The sequence below is a fragment of the Oncorhynchus gorbuscha genome, linkage group LG18, assembly GCF_021184085.1.
Source record: "Oncorhynchus gorbuscha isolate QuinsamMale2020 ecotype Even-year linkage group LG18, OgorEven_v1.0, whole genome shotgun sequence".
Taxonomy (NCBI): Eukaryota; Metazoa; Chordata; class Actinopteri; order Salmoniformes; family Salmonidae; genus Oncorhynchus; species Oncorhynchus gorbuscha.
In genome coordinates, this window is record NC_060190.1 from 39,403,181 (window position 1) to 39,423,161 (window position 19,981).

Consider the following 19,981-nt stretch of genomic DNA (forward strand, 5'->3'; position numbering starts at 1 on the left):
TTGTTCCCTCCACGGAACTTGATATACATTGATTTGTAGGCTACACTATATTTAGATACTTCCAATACTGCCTGAGACACGTGTAGAAAAAGACTGCCTGAGATAGACACCTTTGCTATGTGTTGCCGTACTCAACAAATGGTGAAACGCCGTTAGAGATAGTGTTCTTTGCTCAAATACATACGCATTGGATCGTACATTATGCAAAACATGCCAAGCCAATCTTTGTATTCAGTCTTTTAGTATACTATAAATATGCTGTCATCACACTTCAATACATGTATTAACAGTGTACTTTAAATTCATAGTTTTTTCTGTCTTTTATTATACTATAAATATACTATAATCAACCTTCAACACACTTAATAGCAGTGTGCTTTAAAATAATTTTCTTCAGTCTTTTAGTATACTATAGATATGCGATCAACATTCAACACATTTATTAAAAGTGTACTTTAAATGTATAGTTTTTCAGTATTTTAGTATACTATACATATACTATCATCACCCTTCAATACATTTATTAAAAATAATATATATAATAATATAAATAATAAATATACTTCAATTTCAAATGCTTTAATTGTAATTTAATATTGTAATTCAAAATACACATGGAGTTGTTTTATAGTTAAATCATTTATACAGTATACAGTACAGTTTGGACACCTACTCATTCAAGGGTTTTTCTTTATTTTTTACTATTTTCTACATTGTAGAATAATAGTGAAGACATCAAAACTATGAAATAACACACATGGGATCATGTAGTAACCAAAAAGTGTTAAACAAATCAAAATATGTTTTATATTTGAGATTATTCAAAGTAGCCACCTTTTACCTTGATGACAGCTTTGCACAGTTTTGGCATTCTCAACCAGCTTCATGACTACATGATTCCATATGTGTTATTTCATAGTTTTGATGTCTTCACTATTATTCTACAATGTAGAAAATAGTCAAAATAAAGAAAAACCCTTGGATGAGTAGGTGTGTCCAAACTTTTGACTGGTTCTGTTCTTCTTTTTTTATGAAACTCTGTGGGTGATTAAGTATACATACCCCTTGGATTTTTACACAATTTATTGTGTTACGAAGTGGGGTTAAAATGTATTTCATTGTAATTTCAAACAATGTCAACAATTTATTCAAAATACTAAAATGTCAAAGTGGAATAATTTTTTATTTTTGGGGGATCAATAAAAAGTAGATAATGGGCTAATAGTGGACTAAAGGCTCATATAGGCTTACCCAATAATACTAACCTCTGTAATCACTGCCAAATGTTTTTCTAACATGTACTGACTTAGAGAGCTGAATACTTACGCAACGACTACACAACCGTTCAAAAGTTTGGAGTCAATTAGAAATGTCCTTGTTTTTGAAAGAAAAGCACATTTTTTGTCCATTAAAATAACATCAAATTGATCAGTAAATGACTACTGTAGCTGGAAAAAGTTGATTTTTTAAAATGGAATATCTACAGAGGCCCATTATCAGCAAACATCACTCCTGTGTTCCAATGGCACGTTGTGTTAGCTAATCAAATTTTTATCATTTTAAAAGGCTAATTGAAAAACATTAGAAAACCCCTTTGAAATTATGTTAGCACAGCTGAAAACTGTTGTTCTGACTAAAGAAGCAATAAAACTGGCCTTCTTTAGACTAGTTGAGCATCTGGAGCATTAGCATTTGTGGGTTTGATTACAGGCTCAAAATGTCCAGAAACAAAGAGCTTTCTTCTGAAACTCGTCAGTCTATTCTTGTTCTGAGAAATGAAGGCTACTCCATGCGAGCATTTACCAAGAAACTGAAGATCTTGTACAACGCTGTGTACTACAGAACAGTACAGAACAGCGCATATTGCCTCTAGCCAGAAAGAGGAGTGTGAGTCCCCGGTGCACAACTGAGCAAGAGGACAAGTACATTAGAGTGTCTAGTTTGAGAAACAGACACCTCACAAGTGCTCAACTGGCAGCCTCATTAAATAGTACGAGAAAAACACCAGTCTCAACGTCAACAGTGAAGAGGCGACTCCACGATGCTGGCCTTCTAGGCAGAGTTCCTATGTCCAGTGTCTGTGTTATTTTTCCCATCTTAATCTTTTTATTGGCCAGTCTGAGATATGGCTTTTTCTTTGCAACTCTGCCTAGAAGGCCAGCATCCCGTAGTCGCCTCTTCACTGTCGATGGTGAGACTGGTGTTTTGCGGGGACTATTTTCTTCCAACCTACGTTTTGTGAATGTTTAAATGATGTATTCGACAAGAAAAATACAATACTTTGTGTGTTATTAGTTTAAGCACACTGTGTTTATCTATTGTTGTGACTAAGATGAATATCATATCAGATCAAATTGTATGTCTAATTTATGCAGAAATCCAGGTAATTCCAAAGGGTTCACATACTTTTTCTTGCCACTGTACATAAATGGTACTTAAGGTGTTTTCAAAGTATATTTATTTTGCTCTTTATCAAATATACTAAGAATATACTTCAGTACAAAAAAAGTGTCCCCATTTATATAATTTAAAATGTATTTAATATACTTAAATGCTAATAAAATATAAATAAAATATTTACTTAAATATATTAATGAAGTATGATTTAAGTATATTAAAATATACATATATTTTTTTACCTGGGATGTCTCATAATAGAATAATAAATGGATTGGCAAGATTTTAGCACCATCAACTTTTAGAGGGTTAGTAGGAAAGTTGGTCATTTAAACCCCCTAAATATACTCACACTCACTGAACATTTAGTATTTGAAACTCAAACATTTATTTCCCAACCGCTTTTTCTATGATCTTACAGGCTCTTTATCATTCTCCATACTTTATATTCCAACACATCCAAGATTATGCATGCCCTCCATGGTATTGGGAAGCTGTTTTTGAGAAAGTATCTGGTTTAGAAATCAAACTCTGGTTGTCTTATTGCAGAGCACATTGTACAACTGTTTATAGAAAATATTGTATTGCAAGATATGCTGTATGTGTGTGCTATGCCATATGTATTGGCTAATATGCATATGCAGTGGTCGTTTTTAAAGGTCCCGCACAGTCATTCTATTTTCTAAGTAAAAATAGCATTTGAATGACCAAAACATCACCCATAATATTTGTACGCTATATTAAGGGGGTTTTCTTACCATTTCATCTTTAATTATCAGGAAGCCTGAAAGAACAGGCTGAGTGAGTGGGAAGCTTATATTCATCAGCTCGCCTTAACTGACAGCTCTTTGAAATGCCCTTGTGGTCATTGCAGGTAACACGGTAACCGATGGGACAAGGCATTGATGATAAGGTAAACAATGGGTCTGATGTCATTCCAACCTGGACTCAGGGTTAACATAGTAGATGTAAATCGGGGACACTCCAATTAGTGTGATATGTTACATTTCGTATGGTATGTATTCATTTATGGATGTCAGTCATCCATTTCGTACAATATGTTATGATTTGCAATTCGTACAGTATGTTAAGAATTTGTCAAACGTATATAGTTACTAAACAATAGCAATGCAATTGTGTCTTGCTGCTGTTTGTCTTATATCCAACAGTCCATGGTCGACCATGAGATAATTTTGCAGAGAAAATGGGTTGAGGCATACTATTTAGGCTTGGAATGACCCGCCTGGTGTCATCGTAAACATAGTTGTCATGCAGGTGATAGAGGACCCAAAAGCGACTTAACAGAAACAGAGTTTATTCAAGTCCAAACAGGGAATAACAGAAATCCTCTAGTCTGTAGAGGGGAATAACAAGAGAAGCGGCCACAGACTGCAGGTCGCTTCGGGTAGGCGCAGGCCGTAGTAGACAGAGACACCTGCTCACACGCAGCATCTGATGAAGGCAAAAAACACGACAGGACAGGGCGAAACACAATCACAGCATGGTGAATACAAAACAAGGAACCGACGGGACAGGAACGGAACACAAAGGAATAAATAGGGACTCTAATCAGGGGAAAGGATCGGGAACAGGTGTGGGAAGACTAAATGATGATTAGGGGAATAGGAACAGCTGGGAGCAGGAACGGAACGATAGAGAGAAGAGAGAGCGAGAGAGTGAGAGGGGAGGGGAGAGAGAGGGATAGAAAGAGGGAAAGAACCCAATAAGACCAGCAGAGGGAAACGAACAGAATGGGGAGCACAGGGACAAGACATGATAATAAATGACAAACATGACAGTACCCCCCCACTCACCGAGCGCCTCCTGGCGCACTCGAGGAGGAATCCTGGCGGCAACGGAGGAAATCATCGATGAGTGAACGGTCCAGCACGTCCCGAGACGGAACCCAACTCCTCTCCTCAGGACCGTAACCCTCCCAATCCACAAGGTATTGGTGACCCCGTCCCCGAGAACGCATGTCCATGATCTTATGTACCTTGTAAATAGGTGCGCTCTCGACAAGGACGGGAGGGGGGGAGGGAAGACGAACGGGGGTGCGAAGAAAGGGCTTAACACAGGAGACATGGAAGACAGGATGGACGCGACGAAGATGTCGCGGAAGAAGCAGTCGCACAGCGACAGGACTGACGACCTGGGAGACACGGAACGGACCAATGAACCGCGGAGTCAACTTACGAGAAGCTGTCGTAAGAGGAAGGTTGCGAGTGGAAAGCCACACTCTCTGGCCGCAACAATACCTTGGACTCTTAATCCTGCGTTTATTGGCGGCTCTCACAGTCTTCCCCGCAGACAAAGGCAGACCGGCAATGAAGTCCAAGGCGATGTGAGACCATGGTCGAGAAGGAACGGGGAGCGGTCTGAGACGACCGGCAGGAGGAGAGCTACCCGACTTAGTCTGCGCGCAGTCCGAACAAGCAGCCACGAAACGGCGCGTGTCACGCTCCTGAGTCGGCCACCAAAAGCGCTGGCGAATAGACGCAAGAGTGCCTCCAACACCGGGATGACCAGCTAACTTGGCAGAGTGAGCCCACTGAAGAACAGCCAGACGAGTGGAAACAGGAACGAAAAGGAGGTTACTAGGACAAGCGCGCGGCGACGCAGTGTGCGTGAGTGCTTGCTTAACCTGTCTTTCAATTCCCCAGACTGTTAACCCGACAACACGCCCATAAGGAAGAATCCCCTCGGGATCAGTAGAAGCCACAGAAGAACTAAACAGACGGGATAAGGCATCAGGCTTGGTGTTCTTGCTACCCGGACGGCAAGAAATCACAAACTCGAAACGAGCGAAAAACAACGCCCAACGAGCTTGACGGGCATTAAGTCGTCTGGCAGAGCGGATGTACTCAAGGTTCTTATGGTCTGTCCAAACGACAAAAGGAACGGTCGCCCCCTCCAACCACTGTCGCCATTCGCCCAGGGCTAAGCGGATGGCGAGCAGTTCACGGTTACCCACATCATAGTTGCGCTCAGATGGCGACAGGCGATGAGAAAAATAAGCGCAAGGATGAACCTTATCGTCAGACTGGAAGCGCTGGGATAGAATGGCTCCCACGCCTACCTCTGAAGCGTCAACCTCGACAATGAATTGTCTAGTGACGTCAGGAGTAACGAGGATAGGAGCGGACGTAAAACGTTCTTTTAGAAGATCAAAAGCTCCCTGGGCGGAACCGGACCACTTAAAACACGTCTTGACAGAAGTAAGAGCTGTGAGAGGGGCAGCAACTTGACCGAAATTACGAATGAAACGCCGATAGAAATTAGCGAAACCTAAAAGCGCTGCAACTCGACACGTGACCTTGGAACGGGCCAATCACTGACAGCTTGGACCTTAGCGGAATCCATCTGAATGCCTTCAGCGGAAATAACGGAACCGAGAAAAGTAACGGAGGAGACATGAAAAGAGCACTTCTCAGCCTTTACGTAGAGACAATTCTCTAAAAGGCGCTGTAGAACACGTCGAACGTGCTGAACATGAATCTCGAGTGACGGAGAAAAAATCAGGATATCGTCAAGATAGACAAAAACAAAGATGTTCAGCATGTCTCTCAGAACATCATTAACTAATGCCTGAAAAACAGCTGGCGCATTGGCGAGACCGAACGGCAGAACCCGGTACTCAAAATGCCCTAACGGAGTGTTAAACGCCGTTCTCCACTCGTCCCCCTCTCTGATGCGCACGAGATGGTAAGCGTTACGAAGGTCCAACTTAGTAAAGCACCTGGCTCCCTGCAGAATCTCGAAGGCTGATGACATAAGGGGAAGCGGATAACGATTCTTAACCGTTATGTCATTCAGCCCTCGATAATCCACGCAGGGGCGCAGAGTACCGTCCTTCTTCTTAACAAAAAGAACCCCGCCCCGGCCGGAGAGGAAGAAGGCACTATGGTACCGGCGTCAAGAGACACAGACAAATAATCCTCGAGAGCCTTACGTTCGGGAGCCGACAGAGAGTATAGTCTACCTCGAGGAGGAGTGGTCCCCGGAAGGAGATCAATACTACAATCATACGACCGGTGAGGAGGAAGGGAGTTGGCTCGGGACCGACTGAAGACCGTGCGCAGATCATGATATTCCTCCGGCACTCCTGTCAAATCGCCAGGTTCCTCCTGAGAAGTAGGGACAGAAGAAACGGGAGGGATGGCAGACATTAAACACTTCACATGACAAGAAACGTTCCAGGATAGGATAGAATTACTAGACCAATTAATAGAAGGATTATGACATACTAGCCAGGGATGACCCAAAACAACAGGTGTAAACGGTGAACGGAAAATCAAAAAAGAAATAGTCTCACTGTGGTTACCAGATACTGTGAGAGTTAAAGGTAGTGTCTCAAATTTGATACTGGGAAGATGACTACCATCTAAGGCAAACATGGGCGTAGGCTTGTCTAACGGTCTGAAAGGAATGTTATGTTTCCGAACCCATGCTTCGTCCATGAAACAACCCTCAGCCCCAGAGTCAATCAAGGCACTGCATGTAGCACCCGAACCGGTCCAGCGTAGATGGACCGACATAGTAGTACAAGATCTAGATGAAGAGACCTGAGTAGTAGCGCTCACCAGTAGCCCTCCGCTTACTGATGGGCTCTGGCCTCTTACTGGACATGAATTAACAAAATGTCCAGCAACTCCGCAATAGAGGCACAGGCGGTTGGTGATCCTCCGTTCCCTCTCCTTAGTCGAGATGCGAATCCCTCCCAGCTGCATGGGCTCAGTCTCAAAGCCAGAGGAGGGAGATGGTTGCGATGCGGAGCAGGGAAACACCGTTGATGCGAGCTCTCTTCCACGAGCCCGGTGACGAAGATCTACCCGTCGTTCTATGCGGATGGCGAGAGCAATCAAAGAGTCCACATCTGAAGGAACCTCCCGGGAGAGAATCTCATCCTTAACCACTGCGTGGAGTCCCTCCAGAAAACGAGCGAGCAGCGCCGGCTCGTTCCACTCACTAGAGGCAGCAAGAGTGCGAAACTCAATAGAATAATCCGTTATGGACCGTTCACCTTGGCATAAGGAAGCCAGGGCCCTAGAAGCCTCCCTACCAAAAACTGAACGGTCAAAAACCCGAATCATCTCCTCTTTAAAGTTCTGGAACTTGTTAGAGCAATCAGCCCTTGCCTCCCAGATAGCTGTGCCCCATTCTCGAGCCCGGCCAGTAAGGAGTGAAATGACGTAAGCAACCCGAGCTCTCTCTCTAGAGTATGTGTTGGGTTGGAGAGAGAACACAATCTCACACTGCGTGAGAAAGGAGCGGCACTCAGTGGGCTGCCCGGAGTAGCAAGGTGGGTTATTAACCCTAGGTTCTGGAGGCTCGGCAGGCCAGGAAGTAACAGGTGGCACGAGACGTAGACTCTGGAACTGTCCAGAGAGGTCGGAAACCTGAGCGGCCAGGTTCTCCACGGCATGGCGAGCAGCAGACAATTCCTGCTCGTGTCTGCCGAGCATGGCTCCTTGGATCTTGACGGCAGTGTAACGAGCGTCTGAAGTCGCTGGGTCCATTCCTTGGTCGGTTCCTTCTGTCATGCAGGTGATAGAGGACCCAAAAGCGACTTAACAGAAACAGAGTTTATTCAAGTCCAAACAGGGAATAACAGAAATCCTCTAGTCTGTAGAGGGGAATAACAAGAGAAGCGGCCACAGACTGCAGGTCGCTTCGGGTAGGCGCAGGCCGTAGTAGACAGAGACACCTGCTCACACGCAGCATCTGATGAAGGCAAAAAACACGACAGGACAGGGCGAAACACAATCACAGCATGGTGAATACAAAACAAGGAACCGACGGGACAGGAACGGAACACAAAGGAATAAATAGGGACTCTAATCAGGGGAAAGGATCGGGAACAGGTGTGGGAAGACTAAATTATGATTAGGGGAATAGGAACAGCTGGGAGCAGGAACGGAACGATAGAGAGAAGAGAGAGCGAGAGAGTGAGAGGGGGAGGGGGAGAGAGAGGGATAGAAAGAGGGAAAGAACCCAATAAGACCAGCAGAGGGAAACGAACAGAATGGGGAGCACAGGGACAAGACATGATAATAAATGACAAACATGACAATAGTAAATCAGGGACATAGTAAACGTAAATCCAGGACATCTAAATTAGCATGATATGTTAAGTTTGATATGGTTACATAAAACAGAAGGTTACGCACGGCAACAGAAGTATGATGATTGTTTGGTGGTGGATGGGTAGGTGTGTAACGCGAATGTCTAGCAACCCAAAGATTGTGTGTTGAAATCTCATCATGAGCAATTTTAGCAATATAGCTCATTTGTAACAACTTACTACATTTTAGCTACTTTGTGACTACTTAGCATGTTAGCTAACCCTTCCATTAAACCTACCCCTTTAACCTAACCTTAGCCGCAACAATTATGAAATCGTAACATATACTATGTTATTTTTATTGTATATGTTTTATTTTTTCCTCAGTAGAGCTTTGAGATAGCTCTGTAATGAAAAGCTATACAAATTAAATGTGTTATTATTACTTAAGGGAATGTAAATGAAAACAGCCTACAATAAGTGTCTGGACAATTTCTTGGTGCCTCTTCGTTAGCATTATAAATGACAATACGTTCAGAATTGTACTGTATGTATTGATCAGACATTTATTTGATCATTTACAATAGGCCAGCAAAGACAAAATATTGATCAACATGAATACTCAAGAGAAATAATGGTGAGACACACAGGAGGCTGCTGAGGACAGCTCATAATAATGGCTGGAATGGAATGGTATCAAACACATGGAAACCATGTGTTGGATGTATTTGATGCTATTCCACTTATTCCTCTCCAGTAATTACCACGAGTCTGTCCTCCCCAATTAAGGTGCTACCAACCTTCTGCGGCGAGACATCATTTTTTTTTTTTTTTTAAGAATTAGAGCCATGTACCCCACTTCAATCAAGCAGGATTCAGTCGTCCACTTGGCTTTAGTCACCCTCAAGATTGAAGTGGGAAACAAATCCAGATGTGGCCTCCTTCCTGTCAGGCCTCTCACACTGAGCAGACAGGGGTCCTGGGATGGTCAGCTCGCACAGCTTCCCCACTTACGACGTTGGATCAAGGGTGACCTCGTTGAAGAGGTGATCAAGGAGCCTGTCTACGTAGCTTGCAATGTTTTTGAAAAGGGAAATGTTTGTTAAATGGGTAGTGAATTTAATGTCCTTTAATTCAGTGTTCTGATTATGATGCTATCAATTCGATGATGTAGGGATCTCATTCTACAATGTGTTTTCTGGTGTTTTTGAAGTACTCAATTTGGAATATGCAATATTTAGTTGTGTACTTTTTTGTGAAACTCAATTGATGCAGATTTGAAATTATTAACTATGACAGTATGTTGGGTCTGTCTTCACAGTCTTCACAGCATATTCCTTCTTCTTTGCCTTGGGAAAGCTGATTTTGTATCACTGCACTCTTGCTGCAGTGGTTGCCTAGGAAGCTGTGCAGACAGAGATGTTGAATTTTCTAAAATGTCAATCATTACAGATTGATGATAGTGGAAAGACAAAAGGAGATGGAAAGTGAAATAATAATCCCCCCACCAAATAGAGAACTAAAACATCTCTCTCAGGTCAGGGTGTGACAGATGGCTAGGAAAAACTCCCTAGAAATGCTGGAAGCTAATCTGGAACCTAGGCTGGAACCTGGCACTGAGGGGTGCAATGTCTGTCCCCACCCTGAGTGTTGATGATTGATCATGCAGAAAGCAGAGAGAGAAGGCTGTAGAAAAGCCAGATTTAGACATTGCATATAATTTAATAGTTCCATTTCACGTCATGCTGTTCAATGAAATAATTTATTATAATTTACAGATTACTCGAAATTATTTATCCAGGGAAAAGGGAGTGGGTTTGGGCAGGAAATCTCAGTAACTCGGTTTCTGCTATTCAAACCAAGTAGAGCCCGGTCATGTCCTTTCCAAAAAAAACTGCTTAGGGATGTGCTCATTTGAACCATACATATTACTTTTTTTATATTTTATGAATATTCAAAACATACAATATACTTGCAGTCATACCAGTCATCCAACAGATTCCCGTTCAGCACGACACACAGAAGCATCCAGAATCAATGCCCTGCTCAAGGGCATGTTGACCGATCTACCACCAGGCCATAAAACGTGAACCCAAACTTTTATCTTTGACCATCATTCTATATCTCACACCGAAACTCCACTCCCACTTGTCTCCAATTCCACATACCAACCCTCAGCTTCCCTCAGCCCATCCCACCTATCTCTGCTGGCCACCCGTTTCTACAGAACGCATACCTTTCAACTATGCTGTGATGCTTAACGTACAATCTAATAGAAAGATAGATAGATAGATAGCGAGTTGAAGATAAATGCTTTTACTAAGAGTATTAGTATATTCGTAATTGACTGACCCGGTCTCTCCAGATCTCCTACCAGTACTATTTCGAGGGTCAATTTTAGATCAATGCTATCCATTTTCAGCCGTTCTTGAACCTGTAACCAGAAACAGGCTACCTGAGGGCAATACCAAAATAAATGGTCTATTGTTTATGTATCCTCACAACAAAATCTGCAGAGCTTCGATGATTGTATGCCCCAAATATTCAACATTTTGTTGGTGGCAAGAATTCGATATAATAATTTTAGCTGAAAAGCACCAAGTCTTGAATCTTGCGTTTTATAGATGTATCTTGCGTTGTTTTATATATCAATTCATACATGGAATCGGTACATCAAAAATCTCTTCCCAACTATTTTCCAATCTGTATGACACAGTTGACAACATCCTGGTCCTCAAATGAAACTGGTAACTTTCCTATTTATGCTATTTTTATTCCTCTGCCAGTTTTGATCCTTTAAATTGGGCAGACAGACCAGTTCCCTACCTCCTCCCGCTGCCACCCGCCTCCTCCATTTTTAGGGCAATGCTGTAATCAATTGGTTGTACTCTTGAATTGAGCAGACCTTTCCGTACAATTCTGATAACTCCATGAAGGAAATAACTCAACCCTTCCAATTTACAATATCATTTAAGAATAAAATACCCTTTTCAAACATCTTTCCCATAAATACAAGTATTTTATCAACCAGCAAATTTGAGTTCAGCCGTAATATTTGTTGTAATATTTATTTTTAGGGGGATGAAATTGAAATTGTAGCAAGCTCTGCAATGCTTGTTTGAAAAAGAGAGATACTTTTTTCAAAGTATCATTTTCAATAAATTGAAAATGAGACATGGCAATCTGCACAAAGGCAAAAAGGCCATTTTTAAACAAGCTTTTCTTAGTAACCTACTTGAGCACCTAGGGTTTAAATAAAACTTTTGAATGAGTGAAGCTTTTAGAGAGATGTTTAGTGCTTTATATTTAATAATCTCAACCCACCCAATTCATATTCATTATATAGATAGGCACGTTTTATTTTGTCTGGTTTAGCGTCCCAGATAAAGCTAAATATTTTTTGCTCATATGATTTGAAAAATGAATCATCAGGAGTAGGCAGCGCCATAAGTAAGTGAATTGACTGAGGAGTTAATCAGGGCAATTTGTCCATAAATAGACAGGTATTTACCTCTCCATGGTTGCAGGATCTTGTCTATTTTTACAAGTTTTCTATTGAAATTCATTGTGGAGAGCTTATTTATATCTTTTGTGATATGAATACCGAGTATGTCTACTTCACCATCAGCCCATTTTATAGGTAAGCTGCAGGGTAATGTAACAGTTGTATTTTTTAAGGATCCAATACGTAATATTGTACACTTGTACAATAGGTTTTAGTCCAGAGAGTACAGAAAAGTTATCTAGATCTTCAATGAGACATTGCATGGATCTAGCTTGCGGACTTAATATAAAACTTGAGTCATCAGCATACATGGACACCTTTGTTTTCAAGCCTTGGATTTCTAATCCTCTAATGTTTTTATTGGATCTGATTTTAATAGCTAGCATTTCTGTAACTAACGAATACATATGGTGACAGTGGACACCCTTGTTTAACTCCTGTTGACAATTCGAAACTCTGAGAAGTAGCCATTATGTACTATTTTACACCTGGGGTTGCTATACATTATTTTTACCCATTTTATAAGAAAATTAACTGATGTTGAGAAAATCCAGGCATTTATAAATAAAATCCAGTCTTACTTTATCAAATGCCTTTTCAAAATCCACTATATATACCATTCCTGGCTTCTTATATGTTTCATGATGTTTTATTATTTCTAGTAGTTGTCGTATATTATCTCCAATGTATCGTCCATGTCTGTTTAGGATGAACAATACCTGGTAAAACCCTTTTAATTCTGAGTGCTATGCATTTTGCTATTATTTTTGCATCACAACATTGAAGTGTAAGGGGCCTCCAGTTTTTTAGATAGACTGGGTCTTTATATTTGCCATCTGGGTCTTGTTTTAATAATAGAGAAATCAGACCTTCCTGCTGAGTACCTGACAGACTACCATTTCTATGGGAGTAGTTAAAACAATCTAACAATGGAGTTTTTAGTATATAAAAAAATACTTGATATACCTCTACTGGTATGTCGTCAAGCCCTGGGGTTTTTCCAGACTGAAAGGATATAATAGCCTCAAAAAGTTATTCCTCTGTAATTTGGCCTTCGTACTGAACTTTCTGTACTTTTGTTAATTTTCCAATCTTTTATATTAATCTTCATTCAATGGGAAAGGATGAGACGGAAAAGACAACATCTGCCTAAAATAATTAGCTTCCTCTTTTAAAATATAATTCAGAGAACCATAGATAACTCCGTCTTCAGTAACGAGTTTCTGCTAATTTTTGTTAGCGTTACTGTATTGGAGATTCATGAAGAATTTTGTGCGTTTTTCTCCTTATTCCACACAGTTTTCTTTATTTTTGTAGTAGATTACATTAGATCGTTCATGAATACGTTCCTCGAGTTCTTTTTGTTTTTCCTCTAACTTTTGTATCTCTGTAGTATCGTTTTTATTGCTATCTACCTGTACTATTAGTTCATGGATTTCCCTTGTTAGTCTTGTCTCTTTAGCCAGAAACTGTTTGTTATTATTTATGAATATTGAATTAAATTACCCCTGAAGGTACATTCAAAGGTATCTCGAACAATAAAGAGATTTGCTGAATCTATATTATACTGGAAAAATTCAGTTAGAAATGATTTAGTCTTAGTTCAAAATGAGTTGTCCTCCAGTAAACTTTGATAAAATGTCTAATATCCCCGTCCATGTGGAAAACCTATAAGAGTTATGTGAATGCCAATTAGATGATGATCCGATCGCATTATGTCTCCTATTAAACCTTTTTAACCTTTGATGTAAGAGAGAAAGAGACAAGGAAGTAGTCAAGACGACAAGCTTGATTAAGTCTCCTCCATGTATATCTGACTAGGTCGGGGTTTTTTAGGCTCCAAATATCCACTATTTCTAATGTGTCCATAATATTTGTGATTTCCTTAAGGGCACGGTGATGATAGTTTGTAGTGATTACCTTTAATGTCCATTCAGGTACTTAACACTGTTATAGTCTCATACCATAATGATTAGATCATTTGTTGCCTGTAAATTCAATAAATTGGTATAAATGTTTTCGAAGAAGTGTGAATCATCCTGATTTGGACCATATAGATTATTGAGCCAAATCTCTTTTTCTTGTCCACTTTCATATTCAAAAGGATCCACCTTCCTTGCGAATCATTCCAGACTATTTGCACATTCAGATCGAAATGTTTGTTAATTAATATTATCACACCCTTTGAGTTCCTTTGTCCATGACGGAAAATTATTTCACCACCCCATTTATTTTTCTCGCAACTTCATCTAAGGATGTAGTGAGTTTCCCTTGCCTGTTGCCTGTGAGCCAATGCCACAGAAAATTGAGACAAGATATTATGTGTGTAGCAAATCTGAGTAGGTTGATGTGTATGATATTGGATGTGATGTAGTGAGAGTTTGTACGATGTCAAGAGACTATAACATGTGATGTCCAAATAAATAATAACTCAATTTGCACGGTCGAGTGTCTATGTGTGTAACATGTGTCATGTTTTGTCATTTATTATCTTGTCTTGTCCCTGTGCTTCCCATTTTATTCGTTTCCCTCTGCTGGTCTTATTAGGTTCTTTCCCTCTTTCTATCCCTCTCTCTCCCCCTCCCTCTCTCACTCTCTCGCTCTCTCTTCTCTCTATCGTTCCGTTCCTGCTCCCAGCTGTTCCTATTCCCCTAATCATCATTTAGTCTTCCCACACCTGTTCCCGATCCTTTTCCCTGATTAGAGTCCCTATTTCTCCCCTTGTTATTCGTTTCTGCCCTGTCGGTTCCTTGTTTAGAATTCACCGTGCTGTGTTTGTGTATCGCCCTGTCGTGTCGTGTTTTCCTCAGATGCTGCGTGGTGAGCAGGTGTCTGAGTCTGTCTGGTTCAAGTGCCTTCCCGAGGCAACCTGCTGTTCACCTGCTGTTCAAGATCGAGTCTCCAGTTTGTCCTCGTCATTTCGAGTGAAAGTTGTGTTTTTTTGATTGTATTTACTTTACTGGATTAAAGACTCTGTTTTCGCCAAGTCGCTTTTGGGTCCTCTTTCACCTGCATGACAGAAGGAACCGACCAAGGAATGGACCCAGCGACTTCAGACGCTCGTTACACTGCCGTCAAGATCCAAGGAGCCATGCTCGGCAGACACGAGCAGGAATTGTCTGCTGCTCGCCATGCCGTGGAGAACCTGGCCGCTCAGGTTTCCGACCTCTCTGGACAGTTCCAGAGTCTTCGTCTCGTGCCACCTGTTACTTCCTGGCCTGTCGAGCCTCCAGAACCTAGGGTTAATAACCCACCTTGCTACTCCGGGCAGCCCACTGAGTGCCGCTCCTTTCTCACGCAGTGTGAGATTGTGTTCTCTCTCCAACCCAACACATACTCTAGAGAGAGAGCTCGGGTTGCTTACGTCATTTCACTCCTTACTGGCCGGGCTCGAGAATGGGGCACAGCTATCTGGGAGGCAAGGGCTGATTGCTCTAACAAGTACCAGAACTTTAAACAGGAGATGATTCGGGTTTTTGACCGTTCAGTTTTTGGTAGGGAGGCTTCTAGGGCCCTGGCTTCCCTATGCCAAGGTGAACGGTCCATAACGGATTATTCTATTGAGTTTCGCACTCTTGCTGCCTCTAGTGAGTGGAACGAGCCGGCGCTGCTCGCTCGTTTTCTGGAGGGACTCCACGCAGTGGTTAAGGATGAGATTCTCTCCCGGGAGGTTCCTTCAGATGTGGACTCTTTGATTGCTCTCGCCATCCGCATAGAACGACGGGTAGATCTTCGTCACCGGGCTCGTGGAAGAGAGCTCGCATCAACGGTGTTTCCCTGCTCCGCATCGCAACCATCTCCCTCCTCTTGGCTCAGAGACTGAGCCCATGCAGCTGGGAGGGATTCGCATCTCGACTAAGGAGAGGGAACGGAGGATCACCAACCGCCTGTGCCTCTATTGCGGAGTTGCTGGACATTTTGTTAATTCATGTCCAGTAAAAGCCAGAGCTCATCTGTAAGCGGAGGGCTACAGGTGAGCGCAACTACTCAAGTTTCCCCCTTCTGATGACCAGGTGGCGAATCGCATCTCTGCATGTCTGGCAGACATATCAGTGTGGATGACGGATCACCACCTCAAGCTGAACTTCGGCAAGACGGAGCTGCTCTTCCTCCCGGGGAAGGACTGCCCGTTCCATGATCTCGCCATCACGGTTGACAACTCCATTGTGTCCTCCTCCCAGAGCGCTAAGAACCTTGGCGTGATCCTGGACAACAAACTGTCGTTCTCAACTAACATCAAGGCGGTGGCCCGTTCCTGTAGGTTCATGCTCTACAACATCCGCAGAGTACGACCCTGCCTCACACAGGAAGCGGCGCAGGTCCTAATCCAGGCACTTGTCATCTCCCGTCTGGATTACTGCAACTCGCTGTTGGCTGGGCTCCCTGCCTGTGCCATTAAACCCTACAACTCATCCAGAACGCCGCAGCCCGTCTAGTGTTCAACCTTCCCAAGTTCTCTCACGTCACCCCGCTCCTCCGCTCTCTCCACTGGCTTCCAGTTGAAGCTCGCATCCGCTACAAGACCATGGTGCTTGCCTACGGAGCTGTGAGGGGAACGGCACCTCAGTACCTCCAGGCTCTGATCAGGCCCTACACCCAAATAAGGGCACTGCGTTCATCCACCTCTGGCCTGCTCGCCTCCCTACCACTGAGGAAGTACAGTTCCCGCTCAGCTCAGTCAAAACTGTTCGCTGCTCTGGCTCCCCAATGGTGGAACAAACTCCCTCACGACGCCAGGACAGCGGAGTCAATCACCACCTTCCGGAGACACCTGAAACCCCACCTCTTTAAGGAATACCTAGGATAGGATAAAGTAATCCTTCTCACCCCCCTCCCCCCTTAAAATATTTAGATGCACTATTGTAAAGTGGTTGTTCCACTGGATGTCATAAGGTGAATGCACCAATTTGTAAGTCGCTCTGGATAAGAGCGTCTGCTAAATGACTTAAATGTAAATGTAAATGTAAGTCTCTCCATCAAAATCCTGTACTACTTTGTCGGTCCATCTACGCTGGACCGGTTCGGGTGCTACATGTAGTGCCTTGATAGACTCTGGGGCTGAGGGTTGTTTCATGGACGAAGCATGGGTTCGGAAACATGACATTCCTTTCAGAGAGTTAGAGAAGCCTACGCCCATGTTCGCCTTAGATGGTAGTCATCTTCCCAGTATCAGATTTGAGACACTACCTTTAACCCTCACAGTATCTGGTAACCACAGTGAGACTATTTCTTTTTTGATTTTTCGTTCACCGTTTACACCTGTTGTTTTGGGTCATCCCTGGCTAGTATGTCATAATCCTTCTATTAATTGGTCTAGTAATTCTATCCTATCCTGGAACGTTTCTTGTCATGTGAAGTGTTTAATGTCTGCCATCCCTCCCGTTTCTTCTGTCCCTACTTCTCAGGAGGAACCTGGCGATTTGACAGGAGTGCCGGAGGAATATCATGATCTGCGCACGGTCTTCAGTCGGTCCCGAGCCAACTCCCTTCCTCCTCACCGGTCGTATGATTGTAGTATTGATCTCCTTCCGGGGACCACTCCTCCTCGGGGTAGACTATACTCTCTGTCGGCTCCCGAACGTAAGGCTCTCGAGGATTATTTGTCTGTGTCTCTTGACGCCGGTACCATAGTGCCTTCTTCCTCTCCGGCCGGGGCGGGGTTCTTTTTGTTAAGAAGAAGGACGGTACTCTGCGCCCCTGCGTGGATTATCGAGGGCTGAATGACATAACGGTTAAGAATCGTTATCCGCTTCCCCTTATGTCATCAGCCTTCGAGATTCTGCAGGGAGCCAGGTGCTTTACTAAGTTGGACCTTCGTAACGCTTACCATCTCGTGCGCATCAGAGAGGGGGACGAGTGGAAAACGGCGTTTAACACTCCGTTAGGGCATTTTGAGTACCGGGTTCTGCCGTTTGGTCTCGCCAATGCGCCAGCTGTTTTTCAGGCATTAGTTAATGATGTTCTGAGAGACATGCTGAACATCTTTGTTTTTGTCTATCTTGACGATATCCTGATTTTTTCACCGTCACTCGAGATTCATGTTCAGCACGTTCGACGTGTTCTACAGCGCCTTTTAGAGAATTGTCTCTACGTAAAGGCTGAGAAGTGCTCTTTTCATGTCTCCTCCGTTACTTTTCTCGGTTCCGTTATTTCCGCTGAAGGCATTCAGATGGATTCCGCTAAGGTCCAAGCTGTCAGTGATTGGCCCGTTCCAAGGTCACGTGTCGAGTTGCAGCGCTTTTTAGGTTTCGCTAATTTCTATCGGCGTTTCATTCGTAATTTCGGTCAAGTTGCTGCCCCTCTCACAGCTCTTACTTCTGTCAAGACGTGTTTTAAGTGGTCCGGTTCCGCCCAGGGAGCTTTTGATCTTCTAAAAGAACGTTTTACGTCCGCTCCTATCCTCGTTACTCCTGACGTCACTAGACAATTCATTGTCGAGGTTGACGCCTTCAGAGGTAGGCGTGGGAGCCATTCTATCCCAGCGCTTCCAGTCTGACGATAAGGTTCATCCTTGCGCTTATTTTTCTCATCGCCTGTCGCCATCTGAGCGCAACTATGATGTGGGTAACCGTGAACTGCTCGCCATCCGCTTAGCCCTAGGCGAATGGCGACAGTGGTTGGAGGGGGCGACCGTTCCTTTGTCGTTTGGACAGACCATAAGAACCTTGAGTACATCCGTTCTGCCAAACGACTTAATGCCCGTCAAGCTCGTTGGGCGTTGTTTTTCGCTCGTTTCGAGTTTGTGATTTCTTACCGTCCGGGTAGCAAGAACACCAAGCCTGATGCCTTATCCCGTCTGTTTAGTTCTTCTGTGGCTTCTACTGATCCCGAGGGGATTCTTCCTTATGGGCGTGTTGTCGGGTTAACAGTCTGGGAATTGAAAGACAGGTTAAGCAAGCACTCACGCACACTGCGTCGCCGCGCGCTTGTCCTAGTAACCTCCTTTTCGTTCCTGTTTCCACTCGTCTGGCTGTTCTTCAGTGGGCTCACTCTGCCAAGTTAGCTGGTCATCCCGGTGTTCGAGGCACTCTTGCGTCTATTCGCCAGCGCTTTTGGTGGCCGACTCAGGAGCGTGACACGCGCCGTTTCGTGGCTGCTTGTTCGGACTGCGCGCAGACTAAGTCGGGTAACTCTCCTCCTGCCGGTCGTCTCAGACCGCTCCCCATTCCTTCTCGACCATGGTCTCACATCGCCCTAGACTTCATTACCGGTCTGCCTTTGTCTGCGGGGAAGACTGTGATTCTTACGGTTGTCGATAGGTTCTCTAAGGCGGCACATTTCATTCCCCTCGCTAAACTTCCTTCCGCTAAGGAGACGGCACAAATCATTATCGAGAATGTATTCAGAATTCATGGCCTCCCGTTAGACGCCGTTTCAGACAGAGGCCCGCAATTCACGTCACAGTTTTGGAGGGAGTTCTGTCGTTTGATTGGTGCGTCCGTCAGTCTCTCTTCCGGGTTTCATCCCCAGTCTAACGGTCAAGCAGAGAGGGCCAATCAGACGATTGGTCGCATACTACGCAGCCTTTCTTTCAGAAACCCTGCGTCTTGGGCAGAACAGCTCCCCTGGGCAGAATACGCTCACAATTCGCTTCCTTCGTCTGCTACCGGGTTATCTCCGTTTCAGAGTAGTCTGGGTTACCAGCCTCCTCTGTTCTCATCCCAGCTTGCCGAGTCCAGCGTTCCCTCCGCTCAAGCGTTTGTCCAACGTTGTGAGCGCACCTGGAGGAGGGTGAGGTCTGCACTTTGCCGTTACAGGGCACAGACTGTGAGAGCCGCCAATAAACGCAGGATTAAGAGTCCAAGGTATTGTTGCGGCCAGAGAGTGTGGCTTTCCACTCGCAACCTTCCTCTTACGACAGCTTCTCGTAAGTTGACTCCGCGGTTCATTGGTCCGTTCCGTGTCTCCCAGGTCGTCAATCCTGTCGCTGTGCGACTGCTTCTTCCGCGACATCTTCGTCGCGTCCATCCTGTCTTCCATGTCTCCTGTGTTAAGCCCTTTCTTCGCACCCCCGT